General features: G+C 42.2%; 1 long non-coding RNA gene across 1 annotated transcript in view; it reads right to left on the reverse strand.

Moving 5' to 3' along the window:
• LOC138207922 (uncharacterized) overlaps positions 1–20094 on the reverse strand; it is a 36309-nt gene that overhangs the window by 15367 nt on the left and 848 nt on the right. The window contains exon 2 of the long non-coding RNA XR_011179050.1: positions 16251–16346. This is a non-coding gene — a long non-coding RNA (uncharacterized lncRNA). The remainder of the gene's footprint in view (positions 1–16250; positions 16347–20094) is intronic.

Consider the following 20094-nt stretch of genomic DNA (forward strand, 5'->3'; position numbering starts at 1 on the left):
AACTGGTGGAAAACATTTATTGACTGAGAATTTCATGAAAGAAGTTGAACCGGAGTCTAAGGAGCCGGAGGCTGTTTGGAGCCAACCTCTAGTGGCACTCGGTGGTATTGCAGCTTAAGCACTTCCGCATCGGCCTCATTTTTCAGACCTGGAAGCTACGAACACTTTTAGATTCAGTCTACGGTCACAGGAACAGGGTTAAAATTCATCTTCTGGGAACCATGAATCTGTGCAGAAAAATTACAGCCATTTATCACCATTTATTTTTGATATATTTCTGTCCTAATGTTTCCATTACTAGAGCATGTTTATATTCCTTAAACTAAACTCTGGGATCAAACGGTCCACAGTGAAACATTACAGACCTGCAGGCGTCTCCTGATGATCAGCTCCGTCTCTGCAGGAGGACAGCGAGCTGTTACACCGTCCAGATCATTAAGTTAGTCGTTTGTGTGTCTGTACGCACGTATGCATCAATGCATGCATATGATAATAGACGTAGATGTTTGGGGGGGTTTGTTCGTGCTTGTTCTGCATAATGTGTGTACACCCGTAGCGTGTGTGTGTGTGTGTGTGTGTGTGTGTGTGTGTGTGTGTGTGTGCGCGCACAGGAACAATAGAGGACACGTGGCTGCAGCAGTAATTGATGAATGGGATGAAGAAGAGAGGAGCCTGAGGGAATTCTCCACACGGCTGTAATCAAAGCCTTGATAGTGTCCCTGTCTCTGACTAATGGTCCCAAAAAGAATCCTCTTACAGCCGGCCTGTTCCAGTCCTCCACCTCGGACGGACGCAGACCTCCAGAGAGAGGCGGAGCTTTGATACCGGCTTAACCCCGCGCCTTAAATACAGGTGAGATTCCTGCGAGGTTAATTTCATCAGCGAAAGAAGAATTTGAACATTGAAGAACAATTTCTGACACTGAAAACAAATCTGAAGCCAAGTACAAAGTAGGATTTAAAAAACGAGACCTGTGAGGAAATATACTGATACCAGTTCTAGAGCTGCTTTTAATGTTTGACTCGTAACAGTTTTACTGTTATTAACAGATTTTAATGTCATTGTTGTGTGATTTATACTTTTATTGTGTTGTTTTGATCCTTTTAACCGGTAAAGTGTCTTTGAGTGTCTGGAAAAGCGCTTTACATGTAAAATGTATTATTATTATTAATATAATTTTATAAAAAACATTAACAACAACAAAATTACACGACGCAATACCATACAAATTTAAAATTTTCTTGCAGTTTAGAGGGGGAGAGTGTAGCCCAGTTTGTTTTTTTTGTAATATTGTCTGAACACCTGACATGGAAGCTACACCTAGACGCTACAATTTACAGATGTTCCCTAAATGCCTCCCATGCTATCAGTAGATGCGAGCTAGCCAGGAACACACAGAGAAGCCTGCAGTTACTGCGGACCAACACAGACAGGTGTGTGTTCAAAAAATAGTTTGTAAACAGTGAAATAAGAAGTTCTAATGTTCAATTTACTTAAATAAGTGATTTTATCTACGTGGGGGAACCGCCCAAAGTAAAGCTAATGTATGAAAAATGTTGCGGTCCTGATTTACCGCAGATTTACTCCTGCGGAACCGTAGTTATATTTTTAAATTGGAAACGTCAGTTTTCATGAATTATCGGTATTGAAATTTGGCACCAATCGACAAGACATTTTTTGATAGTAGATAGTATCGAAGTAAATTCGGTCTGTGCCATAAAAGCTCAAAGTTCGTACCCCACCATCGCTGCACAACTCGGCTCCGTTCCTTTGAGCTCGGTTTAAAAGCACAACATGACAATGATGGTGATGGGAGGAGAAATATAATGTGGACATTTTGAAAATAAAGTCAAAATATTTAGAATAAAGTTGAAATGTTCACTGAAAGATTAATTCTTGAAATGCACAACAACAAAATCTTCCGCTTATTTATTTTTTTCTGAAACGTGGCCCTCGGGGCCTGACAAAAATGAGAAAAATGACATGAACTTGACTAAAACTGCATTTAACTTTTGTTGAAAAAAACAAAACAAAAAAACAAATGACAAAAATGTTACTAAAATGATAACAGATTTTGGTAAAAAAAAAAAAAAAAAAAAAAAAGATTAAATCCATACTGCACCTTATGAATAAAACTTTCAGCTGAACCTTTTTCTTTTTTTTCCCTTGTTTTCCATCCCTTTCACCTTGACTTCCTGTAGGACTTCCTGTAGGACTTCCTGTAGGACTCTGTCTCTTTTGGACGTGGGTGCCTGATCTGAGGCTGCTGATTTATTAAGCCCAGATCAAGTCGGGGTGAGGTGAGAGAGGGGGGAGGCGAAAATTCAGAAGATGATATATTAGCAAATGTGTTGTCTTTGTCTTCCTCTTTGCATTATAATGTAAATATTCATCAGCCATCTTTTGTTGCTGGCTAAACTTCAAGAACACATTTTCCAAATAATTCATCGTCCCAGTTTCTCCTATTTTTCTTGTAATGTAAATTTATTTTTAATAATTTTGAACTGTAAACGAGTCACTTGGGTTCTGTGAGATTGTGACAGCATCTCCCAGTATTTTCTGGATTTTTCTCCTGCGAGTAATTTTACTAATAACCCTTTAAAGTACATTTTCTTTTACCCGAGTAACATTTCGAATGCACAACTTGTAACTTGTAACTAAGAATTCACATTGTTGTGTTAGTGACTGCATTACTTCACATCGTCTTATATTCATGCTGCTGTTTGCAGCCCAGCGCCACAACACCAAACAGGCAGCGGCTCGGTTACATTTCGCTCTTAAATGTCACCGCGGTGTGGTCGAGAAAATAAAACCCAACACACACACACGCACGCGCGCGCGCGCACGCGCACACACACACACACACACACACACACACACACAGAGAGAGCATTACAAATGTATGGCATTACTGCTGCACGCGGTATGCTTGTGTGGCCTTTCGCAGGCGTCCTCTGAGACGTGGCATTGACAAACCTACAAACAGTAATTGGGCCATTATGACTCCCCGTGATGGTATTGATTCCTCTGTTTTAGGTGCAGGCCGGTAATGGCCGTCTAGACAGAAGGGTTCATATCGCAGGCAGTAGGGCCGGTGGTGCAATATTAGATACAGTCAGTTTCACGTTATTCATGACTCAGGTGTGTTGTTTTCTGGATCCCAGCCGGTTGGAAGTGATGTAATTCAGTAGAATATCGTAGCACTGGCTGCACGGTGCGGCCGTGTGTTGCTGTGAGCTGGTATTTCAGACAGATGTTTGGCATAAACTCGCACGCAAAAAGTTAGTTCACCCTTCAAAACAGTAATTGTCGCGTGTTGAAAAACTGTACACCTATAAAACAACCGACTCGTTAGGACTTGTAAGGCGAGTCGAGAAACTGTCATCAGCTGATAACAATTCAGAGTTGGATACATTTTCAGACTCTTCAAACCTTGTGGTGACGTTCAACAACTGCCGGGTCCTTTAAGCGACCAACTGAAAACCTTGAATTTAGCTAATTAAGGCCAATGAAGAATATAAAAAGATACTTCCACTGTCTGAAACGAAGATACTTTTATTAATTGCACAAAAAAAAAAAAAACAGCAGCAATTTTTACTTTTTCCATTTATTTTCACACCCTTTAAGGTGCCAAAGATTTTGAGGCGTATATTTAATGCAATAGGAAGTTTGTTTTGGTTAAATAAGTCACTCGTTTCACATATAAACAAATTGGAACCGGTGTTCAGACTGAAGAGTTAAACCTCAAAATCTTAGCTGTCTACAAAAAGTACTTCTCAGCTGCGATAGCTGCCCAAACTTTTGCATAAAAAAAACAATCGGTTGTAATATTTCTCATTTCATTAAATTCATTAAATAAAACATAACGGTGCTGTTCCGTTCAAACGTCATCCAAATATGTAAATTGTGCAGCGGAGCGCACAGCGAATGCACACAACTGTAGACTGAGACGCGGTCCATATGGAAAGGGAAAGAGGAACCAGGAAGATGGAGTCCTCTGCTCCCCAGTCCAATTATCACCCGAGTTAAAACTAATCCCAGTGGCTACACGAGCTGAATGACGACAATCTGTTCCAGGTTGCTTCCCAACTTTGAAAATCCTGTCACCTGGAGAGCAGAAAGCAGGCGGGTGGGATCTTATCAGAGCCTCGCTGCTGATCAAAATCAAATATTACTGAGGCTGTGTTTCCATGGCAATAATGCGCTGCCCCTTCCCTGACATCTTGGGGGGGGGAGGGTTTCAACTGTGAAGGAGGCACCCACCCGCCCGCCCGCCCTCTGTAGTCTGTCTGCCTTCTCGGCCCAAACGTGAGCGGAATAGATGAGCGCGCAGCATCTCGACCACCTTTTCACCTTGTGTGAATCCACAGAGTTGTGTGCACAGCTCTCCCCTGGGCTGCACGGGGACCGCAACCTGCCGCGTGAGGCAAACACGCCCCCCCCCCCCCCGTACTGCAGAGCAGAGTCGGTCCACAGAGAAATGCTGAGCCCATCGATTGCTTTCTCCACAGACGCACAATGTGCAACCTGTGAGCCCACAAAATGTCAATGGATATGAATCGCGTAAAGAACTCTTGATCCCCTAATTCAATATCGTAAGGCTTCACAAAGGGTCGCACTGTACGGTAGAATAACAATAACAGCACGAGCATTTTATTTAGCAAATATCTTTTCAGGATCGTTTCACGCTTGTTTTGCACAAATCCAGAAATGTTTGACAGATACGCACTACAAATTTAAAAACGCTTTGCAAATCCAGAAATTTACAACAAATCCAGAAACTCCCCACAAATCCAGAAACGTGCCAGAAGTCCGGCAACGCTCCGTAATTCCAGACATTCTTTGTCAATTTCAGCACTTGTTCTTAAAAGAAAGATTGATAACTTGATAGCGGAAACACCTCGGGACTAATTCTCATTCAGTGAGGTAATCACTGATTCTGCTGCTGATGACTGCAGCTCTGCTGTGTTTGTGTTGTGTTTGTTTCTTTGTTTACAGTGCATGTAGGTCTCAGGACCACCACACTGAGCCCATCTGAACCGATGCCTCCCTCTTCGCGTCTCCACCACCAGATCCTGCCGGCTTCCCACCTTCTGCCTTGCGATATTCATCTGGGAGAGCGCTGCCATGATGAAACACACGTTTTAATGCTTACAAGAACACCGCCCCGGGCTCTTTTCGCAGCATCAGTCACCGAGCATCAAGTCGGAGCTGCTTCCGAGGGGCGAAAGTAGCAACGCGCCTCGTATGTCTACGACACGGCAGCCTGAGAAAGAGAGAACGACGGGACGGAGAGCGGGAGGACGTTCAGGGAGATGCTCAGGTACCGGCTCAGCGTGCCGAGGGTCCACTTTTAAATCCGAGCTCTCCGGGTCCTTTGTTCCAGCGTGTCGCAGATGTTTGCGAGTGTGTGTGGGGGGAGGGAGAGTGTGCGTGATGATTTTCAGCTTGGTCTGCTGATCTCCTCGCTACATTAGGCCGGGTCACTGCTGGCAGCGGACCAGGTGAATGCGTGAGGAGGAAACAGGAAGCCACAGGCAGAAATACACATAGCTGGAAGGTGACTGTAGCTTTAGCAGCTTTTTATAACTGTACTGGACTTTGTTTTTTTTTTCACCTAAATGGTTACCTTAACTTTTTTTTTTATAGTGTTAGCCAGTGTTGATGGGAGGAGAAATATAAATGTGGAAATTTTGAAAATAAAGTCAAAATATTTAGAATAAAGTTGAAATGTTCACTGAAAGATCGACTTTATTTTTGAAATGCACAACAACAAAATCTTGCGCTTATTTATTTTTTTTTTTTACCTGAAACGTGACCCTCGGGGCCGTCGTCAAACACAAAGACGTTTGACAGAACCCACAAACATATCAGAAAACACGAAAAAAAATTCACAGTGTTTTCAGAAACGTTTTAGCGTTTGACCTTCAGGGCCACCGTACCCAACACCACGTCCTACGCACGTGTATCTATCTATGAGTATTGACAATCGTTTTAATTTAGCTTCAGGGAGGATTTCCTTGATGTTTTATTTAAATTGAACACGTTCAGATCAGTAAAATAAAGTAAAACTTGTGAAATGTTTTCCTCGCATTTCTTTTATTAAAAGAAGCTCAAAACATTTTTCTCTACTCTTTCAGCTGACCAGATGCGGCAGCAGACAGATAGATAGATAGTTACTTTATTAATCCCGCAAGGGGAAATTTTTTTTAAAGCAGTGATGCATCTCGCAACCCAGTGAGGTGTCGACGCGTGTCTGGAGAAATAAGTGGCTTATTAATGTCCAGCTCAGTCTGAAATAAAAGGACTTCTTGTTTAACAAATGACCGCAGGTGATTTTGCAGGTGAATTTGCCTCCATTATCACCATAAGCTGCATCATGTGCCACATTAAACAGGAAGCTTGCAGGCTCAGAAACAAACCTCCCAACCGTTCTTCTGTTCCAGTTTGATTCAGAGATATCCTGCTTTTCGTTCGTTTTGTTGTGATATTGTTTTTACGATTGGGAGAAAAATGACAGAAGATAGAGACTCTAATTTGAGGAAGAAGTGGAAGGTGGTTAAACAGATGAATGACAGCGCGCGCGCGCGCGCGCGTGTGTGTGTGTGTGTGTGTGTGTGTGTGTGTGTGTGTGTGTGTGCTGGAGGGCAGTATAAATGAATACACAGAGGGCCTCATTCTGTCTGCTCCATTGTCTTAATTGTCATACAGCTCCTGTTTTGCAGACGTTGTCCTGTGATCACCGAAGGAAAAGCGCACACGCACACGCACACGCACACACACACGCACACACACAGTTTGTGCGTGTTCAGCAGCTCGCAGCACCGCTCGCAGGTTTTAAACTGTATGTAAATGCAGCCAGATGGAGTGTTTCTGAAAACGTATAATGCTATTTTCAGGGTAATTTCACGACCTTCGTTTTAAACTCATATCTTGGTCGTCGTTGGGGCTAACCATTCATCTTGTTTTGTTTTTTCTAGATAGTTCGGACTAATCAAATATTTCAATATTTAATTTGATAATATTTCAAGATTTTTTTTTATATTAGCCTTCATATCAAGGAAAAAAACGATTTCGTTTTATGAAATTTTCATGTTGTTACATGTATCTCAACAGAAAACATTGCCAGTAGAGATATTTTTTTTGTAGGACACTGTATGACTCAGCAATTTGAAAAAAAAAAAAAATGTGCCGAGTGCCAGACGGGAAATAAAGCTGTGATTTTAAAACCAGATTAGCTGAACACTCTTTATCGTGCAGAGAAACGAGCGTTCTGCTTTTATTTTGACATGCAGTACGTTATGAACAAGCAGCAACCAGCAGGGACGTCATCCGTTGGTTTGTGAACGTTACGAAGCCTCTAGTTCAGATTTTGTTCGTCGCCATCTTGCTAGTTCGGAGCGGTTTGGAGCAGGAAGTGACCATATTTGGACGAGCTGGGGGAGGAGCCAGCGGTGGATCTGACTGATCTGATTGGAAACCTGACGATACTACGTCCCGCCCACCGATAGCTGTAACCTGACTGCACTGCAGGCCTGTCAATCAAACAGACCCCCCCCAAAAAAACCAAAAAAAACCACGGCTTTCTGGAATAGTGAATTTAGCGAATGACATACAGAAAATTTGTGGAGGAATTTTAATGACTGAGAATTTCATGAGAGAAGTTGAATGGGAATCCGGCTCCTTTTGGAGCCAACCTCTAGTGGCACTCGGTGGTATTGCAGTTTAAGGTACTTCTGCATCGGCCTCATTTTTCGGAGCCGGAAGCAACAAACACTTTTATATACAGTCTACGGTAACGACGATTAATTTGAATGCAACTTAAAAGTCGATTTTCTCTGCAACACTTCGGCACACAGACGAGACACTGACATTGTTGGAAGTCGTGCAGTTTCATGCATCTCTCTGAGATATATGCTCACTACACAATTCAACCTAAGAAGGAGCGTAGGAATTAGAACGCAATTTGCCTCCATCGGGCTCTGAGGGTAAATATGACCAGACTGTGTGCTTATAATCTCCAGAGGTTTATGATTATTAATTATAGCAGATCAGGCATCACTAATCCAGATGAGGGTGATTAATAGCTGTTTAAGAGGTGCAGAACGAGGCCCGTCGGTGGTAGAAATATATTTTTCTTAAAGAAAGAGACAAATGCAACACTCAGGTGCATCTGTCTGAACTTATATCCGTCAATGACTCCGTGTTTTTGTTTTATGAAGCACTTCATCTCGTCTTTAGGTCTCATAATAATCAATTCATTAGTGTGTTTTTAGGATCTTTTACACAGAGGGAGATTTATTGAGGCTCGTGACTGCTGAGCTCCGGGATGAAGCTGCTCCTGCAACAAGAGGAATCCTCCACTCTCTACTTTTAATTCAATGTCGTGCCAGTTTTTTTTTTTTTTTTTGGGGGGGGGGGGGGGGGGGGGGGAACCAAACGCATCTCCATGAAGATGAATTATTCCTGGGCCGAGAATCTGTGCTTTGATTTCTCCCTAATCGAACTGAAGTTTGGCTGAAGTTCTCAGGCAACAGCAACGCATGCATTTTTCATGACAGCCGGATCATGGAGAGCCATTCGGAGCGGGACGGCGGTGACATATTTTGTGCTGAATACACCATGCATATTTCATGGTGAAAAATGTTTTCTCTCCAGCAGCTTTGTTGATGCACGGACTCGGAGGACTGGCGAGGGATCGAGTGCTCAGCGGTGTGAGAGAGTGGAGGCTGGAGGTTGTTTCTCAAAACCAACCAGAGGACATCCGACCAGCCAAAAAGGACATCCTATTATCCCTGCATTGTATTTGACTATTATTACAGACAAATGTCCATAAAGTAGGAATCAGCCGACAATGACATCACTCAACAAAAACAGAAACTACAGAAGAGGAGAAAAGGTGGCGTTATTACTATTATTAACTATTTCCAGTATCTGCAGTCTTATATTTGTTCTGTGGAAATCATTTTTGGGGATAAATTAATCACCCTGTTTGAGGAGGGGAAAATACAGCAATTATTTAAATTTGAACTAGTTTGTTTAAAATACAAAGAGACACAAAATGACCTCAACGAAACACAAAATGACCGCAAAGAGACACAAAACAACAAAATGAGACACAAAACTACCAAAAAGACTCACAAAACGTCCTCAAAAATACACAAATTTACCTTTATGAGACACAGAACAACAAAAAGAGAAAACAACAACAAAGATACACAAAACATCCTTAAAGAGACACAAAACCACCAGTAACATACACAAAACGGTTACAAGAGACATAAAAGCACCACGGAGATACAACTGTCACGGCTGGATAAACAACCAACACAAACACACAAAAAAATAGCAAAAAGAGACAAAACGACTGCAAATGTGTCTCCCGCTCTCAGTCTGCACCTTGTAGGAGGGATATGCAAACATATGTTTGATATGTTTGAATCCTGTTTAACGAAACTCATGTATGTATATTTTTCCATCTGCTTGTTTGTACAGGAGTCATATATCTACGTTCTTCTATCTTTGTAGTGCCTGTTTGCGTATTCTCTTCCTGAATGTTGTTAAAGGTTCAGTCTTCACTACATTATGTCCACATACAGTCGCTGTGTGCGTTTTGGCTTTTTTTTGGAGGGGGGCGCGTCCAGTCGAACCAAACGCAGCCATTTGCATGCATGTGAAATGTGCTGCAGAGCTTCTACAATGTTAAACTCCCATCTGCTAACAGTGCAGTACAATCGCTGCCCGCCATCTTTCAACTGTCATCCGCTGCAGTTTGTCACAATCCACAGCATCCCAGCGAGTCTCCGGCTGACAGCTCGGGGCCCCGCTGAGGGGAATCAAACGGGTTGTGAGCACGGCTACGTGTGCCAAACGGAACCGCACGCGCCCGTTTGTGAAATATACATTTTCATATAAAAGCTGACAAAGAAATTGAATCTCAATACAGGGCGGCAGCGGAGGCGTTGTCACGGGAGAAAATTAATTGTTGCCCGCTATGCGGCGGCGTGTGACAGGTTTTGAATAGGCTCGATAATGGCTTTATCATCCCGCCATGAAAAAGGGGCCGTACTGAAATAAGTGACAAGTGGTGCAACAGGAAGGGCACGCGAGCCGCAGACACACAGCGGACGGGCTGGCGGAGAGGAATCGATGGAATCACGGTAAAACGTCATCTGACACGACATCAAATCTCAGCGCGTTGACAAGTCTCAGAAGTAAAAAAAAAACAAAAAAAAGAAAACAAGGAGGTTTCAGAGCTGCCAGAGACGAAGGACTCCACCGAACGTTAGAGCGGTTTAAGGGGGACTGCTGGGAGTGTTGGATGACTCTGATGCTTGTCATTAGAGAATTAAACCAGATAGATTTGGTTTAGAGTATTAGATCAGAGAGGAAAACACTGCAGATGGAGCCAATCAGCTGCCACGGTGCCTCCTTCAAAATATAATCCACCATTTAAATTCAATTCTGAAGGGCTGAAAGCTGTAAAATAGATTTATTTACATTTTATTTCATTTGTTATGTGGTTCACATGAAGGTCTGGAATGTTTTAAGGGGAAGATTTATGATATTTGAACAGTAACAGTATTTGTGCCTCAAATGTGGGATTTATTCATTTAAAATCATTTATAATTATGTTTTATTTCGTGTATAATAACCTGAAACTAAGAATCACTGAGTGAAAATAGAATAATCTCTTAATAGGGAGCGGGTCCTCTTCTATGGACTGCGCCAAGTTTCTACAGTAGCTCAGAAGGGACAAACTAAATATGGATTATGAGACGGACTTTTGCGTTTTTTTGAGGCCACCGAAGATTCTCTTTAGACGCTGGGAGGCGACGGGTGTTCAGATGGTTGCAATCTGCACCCTCACCACTAAGTGTCACTAAATCCTACACACCGGTTCTGTAAGATGTTTGCTTATTTATTTATGTTAAATATTGTTTACAGTTTATACAGATTATATACGCAGTTTAAGGTCGGAGATACATTTGCTTTTAACTACACGTTCGTGTGCACATAATGGTTGCCTCACATATCCTGCGTTTGCATTGAGCGTCCTCAGAAATTAACACAACGCGTCTGTAAGATGTAATATACAGATGACCAGTAGGGGCAGTAGTTGACAACGTGAGAGGCCCTAAATATCATCTACGATGCCGCTGCTGTTGTTTTTTCTGCTGTAATCTCAGTAAAGTAGGGACCTCCTTGTTTGTCACCATGTTTATTGTTTATATCAGGCTGTTCTAATTATATCCTTGTTTCTCTGGTGCGCTGCCTAATGGAGTCCTCCAGTAACACGCAGAGCACAGAGGCAGGTATGTGAACGATAACCTTCACGACACAAACGGTTGTCAAAGTGAACGCATGGATTAAAAGCAAGTAGATCTCCACCCTAACGCTTTCTGCAAAAAAAAAAAAAAAAAAAAAAAAATTAGCTTAAGTCAAATTTAAATATCAAAATTTAAGAAATACATAAATAATTAAACTAAAAAACACCTTGTTATCGCACATTACTAAACAATAGTGTGATTAATGTCATGACCTTTGTATGTCTCATTATGTCCTCCATGATGTTTCTACTTAAAAAAAAAAAAATGTCTTTGATGGATATTAAAAGGAACGAAGACGGTGATGTAAAGACTGTAACAAACACAGAACATCAAACATCTGCTGAGCGTCATTAAAATAAAAAATGAAAAGACGATTTTACTGATTTCTTTTTTTGTCATTTGTGTGACATAATGTGAACAAAAGAGGCCGGATCGCCCTGTCAAGACCGCAGAAGAAACATTTAACGTGGGCAAATGAGCATGAAGACATTTAATGTGATGTTAGTGGTTCGAGGTCATTATAATAGAATAGAGGGAAGTGAGGCGGCGCGGTTCATGAGGCAGCTCAGTATGACCTGTCAATCAAGGAACCACAGGAACATATTCTTAACATGTCAAAGGAGCATTTCTGATGTCGGTGTCGACGGCCAACCTGAAAACACACCGGCGTCTCTGCCTCATTCCTATTCCCCTGGAGTTTGTCTCTCCCGGGCCCCAGAGGATCCGACTCGGGCGTCTCGAGTCAGCCCATGAAAACATAATGAGCAAACATGGCAGCAAAGAAAAGCCTGGCAGACGGAGGACCGGGGGATTTTGTGCTGCACACAGTCCTACCGCACACTTCAAAGTAAAGCATCCCCATCCCTGGAGAAGTCTCTCGCTGCTCTCACCCCTAAATACTGCAGCAGCAATCCTCCTCCTCCTCCACGTCCTCCTCTCCCTCCCCCTACCCCCCCCCCTTCTTCCTCCTCCTCCTAACCCTCCAATTAAAGGTCTCCGGCCTGCTCCCTGACAATCACCACAACGCAGTGCAGCTCTCCAGTTTATTTGAGGCCCGGCTCTCGAATTCTAAATGATCTCATTTCACATTCAACCGACATCCGTAGTTAGACGAAGACTCTGTTTAGTTGAGTGGACGTACAAAAAGACAGGATTTCTTCTTCTTCTTTTTTTTTTTTTTTTTTATGCATAAAAGAGCAGCGTGTGAGGTTAACGACAAGCAATTTTTTTTCTTTTTTTTTTCTTTATTAAATGACATCAAGAGAAGAGAAACGATACCTCTAACTGCCGGTGAAACCCTCGAGGGGATGTTGCAGCTCCAGTGAGCAGGACTAAGGGCCCCGTCGTTGCCAGAAACCATCACCCACTGGAGCCGCGGCCTCACCCGTGAAAATGAAATCAGTAAAATGGACGGTAATTCGATTGCCCCCTCCACCCCCCCCCCCCCTTTTTTTTTTTTTTTTTTTTTTTTGTCCTCGACGCTCAGACCTCTCGGTGCACTGGTTCCTCGGTGCGGACCTTCGGATCTGACGGTGAATTTTAATCAGCGGCGGAGTCGGTGGACGACATGTGCTTTCACGGGTCATCGTGGAGTCAACAATGTGATGACTGCTGACATGACGGGCCGTCACGTCTCACATGCAGCCAGGAGAAGCCGAGGTGATTAAAACCTTTAGCGAGTTAAGACTGCCACTTTAACAATGTAAAAATCTTACGTTATCATCCGAGAGGAGAAAAGCTAATTATGCAAAAACATGGCCCCTGTGGCGGAATATATTATTATACACTATAATGTTGGACCATAAAATCCTGCTGCACTGAGGTTCTACAATAGGCTGTATGTAAAAATGGATAATAAAGTGAAGTGCCTTAAAGACACCACTGATGGCCACTAGGGGCTAGCTCCAATAGACTCCCATTCAAAAAGCATCATCTTCTCTCCTGAAATACAAAGTCAATAAATAATCTCACCCTTAATTAGATATTGAGCCTCAGGTTGCCTCCAAAAAGCCTCCGGCATCAAATACAAAGTCAATAAAATGTCTCCACCAGTTATCTCGGTGTTGTTAGCTAAAGTCACTCCTTCTTATTAGTTTTCTGGAGGTCCATCTGAAAATAAAATTTATTAGAAAATAACCCTCAAAAAGACGTGTTTTAATTGGGGGGGTGCATGTCTGTTTGATTGACAGGCCTGTGGTGCAGTCAGGTTATAGCTAACGGTGGGCGGGACGTAGTATCGTCAGGTTTCCAATCAGGTCAGTCAGATCCACCGCTGGCTCCTCCCCCAGCTCGTCCACATATGGTCACTTCCTGCTCCGAACTAACAAGACAGAATCTGAACTCGACATCACTGTTGGTAACAGCTTGGGTTCAAATCTTTCCTGCAGAGCCCCCTGGCATTTAAAATGTGTTTACATGTAAAACAAGTTACTTATAAACTAACAATTAAATATGTAAAATTTGAAGTTTATAGTTGCTGCTGTTGTTTTATAACAAATGGATCTTCTAGCCACTATTTTATTTTCATTACAACCACGTGCACCAAGTGTCTGTGCATATAAAACCTCAGTACATTTCAACTTGAAATGTGGGCGAGAAGTCTGGCAGCCAGGACATGTAAAATGAAGAGTTTTATCATGAAAATTTTAGTAGGATGACTGTAATACAAAACAAATTAAGTTAATTTATGTTAAAGAAGACCGTTTATTCAATGTCCTACATTTTTATGGAGAGAGAATAAATTAAGTAATTTATGCTCATAAATGTTAAGACATTACCCTGATTCTGAGCAGTTCACATGGGAAGTTATAAAGCGTTAAATAAAGGTTTGTAACAGTAGAAAGCGGCCTTTTAATGTGTTTAAAGTGAATTTCTAACTTTCTAACTTCGTCAGTCGTCCTCATCATGCAGACATTTTTGTGAGTGAATACAAGGAGTCAAAGAGGAGGCAGGGAGAGCATTATTGTTGTTAATTTCTGTTATTTCTAACTGATGCTTCCATATTGTGATTTACGATTTTCAAAAATTTACTGCTGGCCTATTTTGAGTGCCTTAATATTGTATTTTCTGTCAACAGAAAAAGGGCCCAGTGACAGACACCACCCCCCCACTCTGTATGTCACCTCCGTTTCTGTCTGCTGCAGCTCTGCTAAATCCGTCAATACTGTTCAAGTCATCACACGTCTGAGTGAAACTACAGCGGGAGGACTTTTAACACACGTGGCTGCATGGGATCTTTCTCCTCCACCACAGGTGAGTCACATAACGTGCATTACCTCACTGTGCGACTGTACAGGCGGTGAAACACAAGAAGCGAGGCCTTAACAAAGTGAAGGCAAGTGGAAGAAAGGGGAATTTCCCAGTCCCACATCGCCTTCAAAGGATTTTCATATGCAGTGTCTGTGCGGATCATGAATTATCCATGATTGCAAAATAGATCTCTTGCTCGCAGGAGCTGCACTACACGGAATATTGGTATGTAAAATAATGCGAATTATCCCCAGAAATATGTGAGCGAGCGAAGTCGGTCTGGGTTCAATCAGCATTTTCTTCCAGCTGAGGAGCCCGTCAGAGCGGGTTGGTTAAACGAGGGGAGCTTGCATCCTTTTACAGAAGCATAACTGCTCTCAGAAATGCCTCTCGGTGCGAGTTATTTTCACGGTACGACACGCTGCAGCGTCTCCTCCGCCCCCCTTCATTCATCCACTCACCTATATACACAAGAGGAGCACAATAACGCGGGTCTGTTAATCCTGCAGAAACCAAAGCAAACAGAAGAAAGCACTCTCTCAAAGTCTGACAGGGGAGGCTGCGGTTGCCGGGGAGACGAGAGACAGTGACGGCCGACGTCTCGGGGACCGGATGGACTGATGGGCAGCGAGGGGATGCGTCTGTGTTTGTGTGTCTGTCCATCCGCGCGGAGACAGAGGAGGAGGGTGGAGGGCGGTGGTGGGGGTGGACATGGTGCCAGGCTGACACATGATTGGCTCAGCTGCTGAGGGTGCATCTCAATACTCTAAAGTTCTACTTTCTTGCATCACTTTTTCTACTTTCTAATGGCCGAAACACAAACCCGAGAGGTGCGAGTCCATTTTAATCCACAAACAGACACCTTATTTATTCATTAATTGGATTTAGCACTCTGAATTGCACAACGGTCAAAACTCATCCAGCTGACAGTCCCAAAAGATGTTTGGACTGATGAAGGAAGCTCGTATAATTACCCGAACTGCCTCAAACCTGCTGCTGGAAACAACACAAGTAACTTTACAGGTCAAATTTCCAGCTTGGGAAGCCAGAAGATCTCACAAGTTCTCCTGGAAAACATTAGCGTTCAGCTGCTGTGGCCACAGATGGAGAAAAGTAAAGAAACGCCACGACTTTAGCTCTAAAAGTCTTTAGTTTACCCACAAAAACACAGAATATCTGTTGGAATATGTCCATATTTTTGTTTTTATTTACCCACTTTTTTTTTGTACCCCTTATAACAATATTATGATCAATGAGCTGATTTTTGGTGCTTACATTTTTCAAAATAACTGACAAAATAGTTGTTTTATGCCTTTCACATATTTCCTCTCCGGAGAAAACAGCTGAAACACATACCAAACTGAATTTGATATCCTTACACCTCCAGGACTCATTGTGAACAGGTGAAATTATTATAATATTTCATTCAACGCAAACGTAAAATTACTAGTAGTCAGATAAAAGTAGAAATTAAGTTATTATATGTGTTCTGAGTTAAATCGGCGGGGGCTTTGAACGCATCACTAACAACCAATACAAACAACCAATAACACAGATGTAGACAATATAAATCGCCCACAACAGCCCTTAAAAATACACATTAAAGCAGACAGTGGGCACAAAATACACATTGAAAGTTACATCCAGCTGAGTGTTTGTTGTTGTACTCACCTGTCCGAAGGTGCTCCTTCATCGACCTCTGTCCCGCTTCGTCCCGAAAGGTTTTCCAAAAGTTTTCCCTCAGGTGTCAGCCATGACAGGAGTTACCTTCCAAAAAAACAGCAGAAAGGTCACACACACGCCTCACTGAAGGTCGAAGTTCATAAATAATAAATATTGATCCGCCGTGAGCATCTCGAGCTAACGGTAAACCCGGCTACAGCTGTTCGCTACGTCATGGGTGTGTTTGATTTGAGCCTCTCAGCGTGTTAGCCGGGTGGGTCTCTGTGTTGAGCTAATTTTGGCGCGAAGGCTTTCAAAAGTAAATATTGACGTTTATTTTATTTTTTTTATACAGCTGGAGTGAACATGAAACTTGCCTGGTTAAATTAGAAACTCAAAAGAATGAGAAAATAAGCCGCTCTTCGATAAAACGTTGAAGGATCAACTTTGCGTACATAAAAATATGAACTACGACTTCCAAGGTGCATTTCGGCAAGAGCCAACCAATCAATATGCTTAAAACTATGTGACGTACCCTGTTAAAAGCGAGTATAAAGATATTTTTTCCTTTATTGATAAAAGAAATTAACTTTTAATATGATCTATTTGGAAAAGGGCACAGACAATGACACGGATGAAATATATTTACACAATTTAAAAATATATATAAACAGTGACAGAGGATAAAATAAATCGTTATTTTCAAAACTATGGGTTGATAAATACAGATGACCAGAAATTAGAAAATCTAACTATATAAATTACATTTATCATAGTGTTAAATGATTAGATTTACTCTGTACTGTGATTCAGTGAGTCTCTCATTTTCGTTTTACCAGAGAATGATGATTTTTTTTTTTTTTTTTTTATGAATGAAAACTGAAAAAAAAAAAAAAAAATTATCCAATATACACTGTCAATAGATTACAGTAAAAAGAGGACATCATACAGCAACACAGTGGACCCCATAATCCAGATTTAGTCTAATTCAGTGTATCTTCTGGTCCTCTTGCAGACTTTTTCTGCCATCCTGTGTTCACTGCAGGCTATTGCAACCCATTATCTCCCATTTCTTTTCTGTTCTGGTATATCAAACAAAATATTGCTCCTATATAAGGTATATATTATCATTTTATTGACATACAACATGTGATCTCAGCAGCCGAAGAAAAGCAGAGAAAGAAACACATAGTGAATGAAAATTTAAAGGCTATTATCAGTCAGCTTCTTCAAGTTATATGTTCATGTTTGTAACAGTTATTTTAACTTTATTTTCATTGTTTTTAGTAGAGTGTGTTTTTCTTTTCTTGCGTTTTTCATTAATCAAACTTTAAAAATTATTAGCTGCATTATTGCAAATCCCACACAAATGCACCAATTAACAGAGGCATAAATAGGATTATTTTTAAACTAAATCCACCATTACACAATATGCAGATAATGAGTATTATCTAAGAGACGTCCTGCTGTGATCTTTGATGCTGCAGATGTTCGTTATGTCCACTTTCATATTTTGGATTGCTTTCTGGCTCAAACATGATCAGAAGCTGCCCTTTTTAATCAAAAAAAATTTCCTTGCAGGTTTCACAAGAACAGGCAAACTGGCTGAGAGGTGAAGCCAACGCAAAAGTCTCTTAAAGTACAACACCACTGAGGGCCACTAGGGGCTGCCTCCAAAAAAAGGCTCTGGCTCCAATAGAGTCTCATTCAATTTATATGCATAATTAATCAGATATTAGGCCTCAAAAATCTAAATTTTTTTGATGGGCTGCATAAAGCGACAGTATAAAATAAATAAGGATTTTATTTTTTTATTTATTTTTTTTTTTTTTAACTGCCAAACATGGAAAGCTACAAGATTAGAGTCTCATAATAAATATAAATAAATAAATATAAATATAAATGTGAAAATAAACACAATAAATCCTTTTTAAAATTACATGAAATGGAAAATGCTCCAATAAAGTAGCTCAAAATTAAGTCAAATTGAGTAAATGTTGTGAAAGCTCAGGCTATGTTTAACCATTATTTAGATGCTAATTACATATTCATTGTCATTTCTATGTGTCTTATTGATAGGTTGCTGTACTTGGGAAGCTAATGTGATGAGATTCCATCTATTCCAGTTTGCTCTTTCTTCCAAACCAGAATTCTATCCTCATTTTCTAACCCCAAAAAGCTCTTCTCCATCTTTTCCAACCTCCTTGACCCCCCCAGTCCGCCTCCTCCCTCCACCCTTCTACCAAGCCACTTTGTCACCTATTTTACAAAAAAGATAGATGACATACATTTCTCATTTTCTAATCCATCTTCTGTAACTACATTTCCATCAACTTCATCCCCTTCGCTTTCCTCTTTCACCCCCCTGTCTCCCAATCAAGTTCTCACCTTGGTAACCTCTGCCCGCCCAACCACCTGCCCCCTTGACGCCATCCCATCTCACATTCTCCAGTCTATTGCTCCTGACCTTCTTCCTTTTCTCTCCCATCTTATTAACAATTCTCTGTCAACTGGCTGCTTCCCGAACTCTCTGAAGGAGGCGAGAGTGAACCCTCTCCTGAAGAAACCCACCCTCAACCCAGCTGAAGTAAACAACTACAGACCTGTCTCTCTTCTTCCCTTTCTTTCCAAAACTCTGGAGCGAGCTATCTTTAACCAACTCTCCTCCTATCTTCACCATAATAGCCTTCTTGACCCTCACCAGTCTGGCTTCAAAGCAGGCCACTCCACAGAGACGGTCCTCCTTGCTGTCTCTGAGCAGCTTCACTCTGCTATAGCAGCCTCTCTCTCCTCTGTCCTGATCCTTCTTGACCTTTCTGCTGCATTTGACACAGTGAACCACCAGATCCTTCTTTCCTCCCTTCAGGACCTCGGTGTCTCAGGCTCTGCTCTCTCCCTGTTCTCATCCTCCCTCAACGACTGCACCTACCGGGTAACTTGGAGAGGATCGGTGTCTGAATCTTGTCCTCTCACTACTGGTGTCCCTCAAGGCTCCGTCCTGGGTCCCCTCCTCTTCTCTCTGTACACCAACTCTCTCGGCTCTGTCATTCACTCGCATGGCTTTTCCTACCACAGCTATGCTGATGACACCCAACTGATCCTCTCTTTTCCCCAATCTGAATCACAGGTAGCCGCACGAATCTCTGCCCGTCTGACTGACATCTCTCAGTGGATGTCCACACATCACCTGAAAATTAACCTCGACAAGACTGAACTGCTCTTCCTTCCAGGGAAAGACTCTCCCACCCTTGACCTGACTATTACCTTGGACAACTCTGTGTTATCCCCGACCCTGACTGCTAGGAATCTCGGCGTGACACTCGACAGTCAACTCTCTCTTACCGCCAACATCACTGCAACAACACGTTCCTGTAGATACATGCTGCACAACATCAGGAGAATACGTCCTCTTCTCACTCAGAAGGCGGTGCAGGTTCTGGTCCAGGTTCTGGTCCAGGTTCTGGTCATCTCACGTCTAGACTACTGTAACTCCCTCCTGGCAGGTCTACCTGTTAGTGCCATCTGACCTCTGCAGCTCATCCAGAATGCCGCAGCTCCACTGGTCTTTAACCTCCTAAATTCACTCTCACTACTCCGCTCCTCCACTCCCTTCACTGGTTACCAGTAGCTGCCCGCATCCGTTTCAAAACATTGGTACTTGCGTACCGTGCTGTGAACAGATCGGGTCCAGTCTACATCCAGGACATGGTCCAACCTTACATCCCAGCCCGTTCACTCCGCTCTGCATCTACCAATCGGCTTGTCGCTCCCTCACTGCGAGCTAAACACTTAACAAAATTACGGCTGTTTGCTGTCCTGGCTCCTAAATGGTGGAATGAGCTCCCCAACGACA

The sequence above is a fragment of the Embiotoca jacksoni genome, unplaced genomic scaffold (genome assembly GCF_022577435.1).
Source record: "Embiotoca jacksoni isolate LCO1_2020_lvr unplaced genomic scaffold, fEmbJac1.0.p SCAF_10, whole genome shotgun sequence".
Taxonomy (NCBI): domain Eukaryota; kingdom Metazoa; phylum Chordata; class Actinopteri; family Embiotocidae; genus Embiotoca; species Embiotoca jacksoni.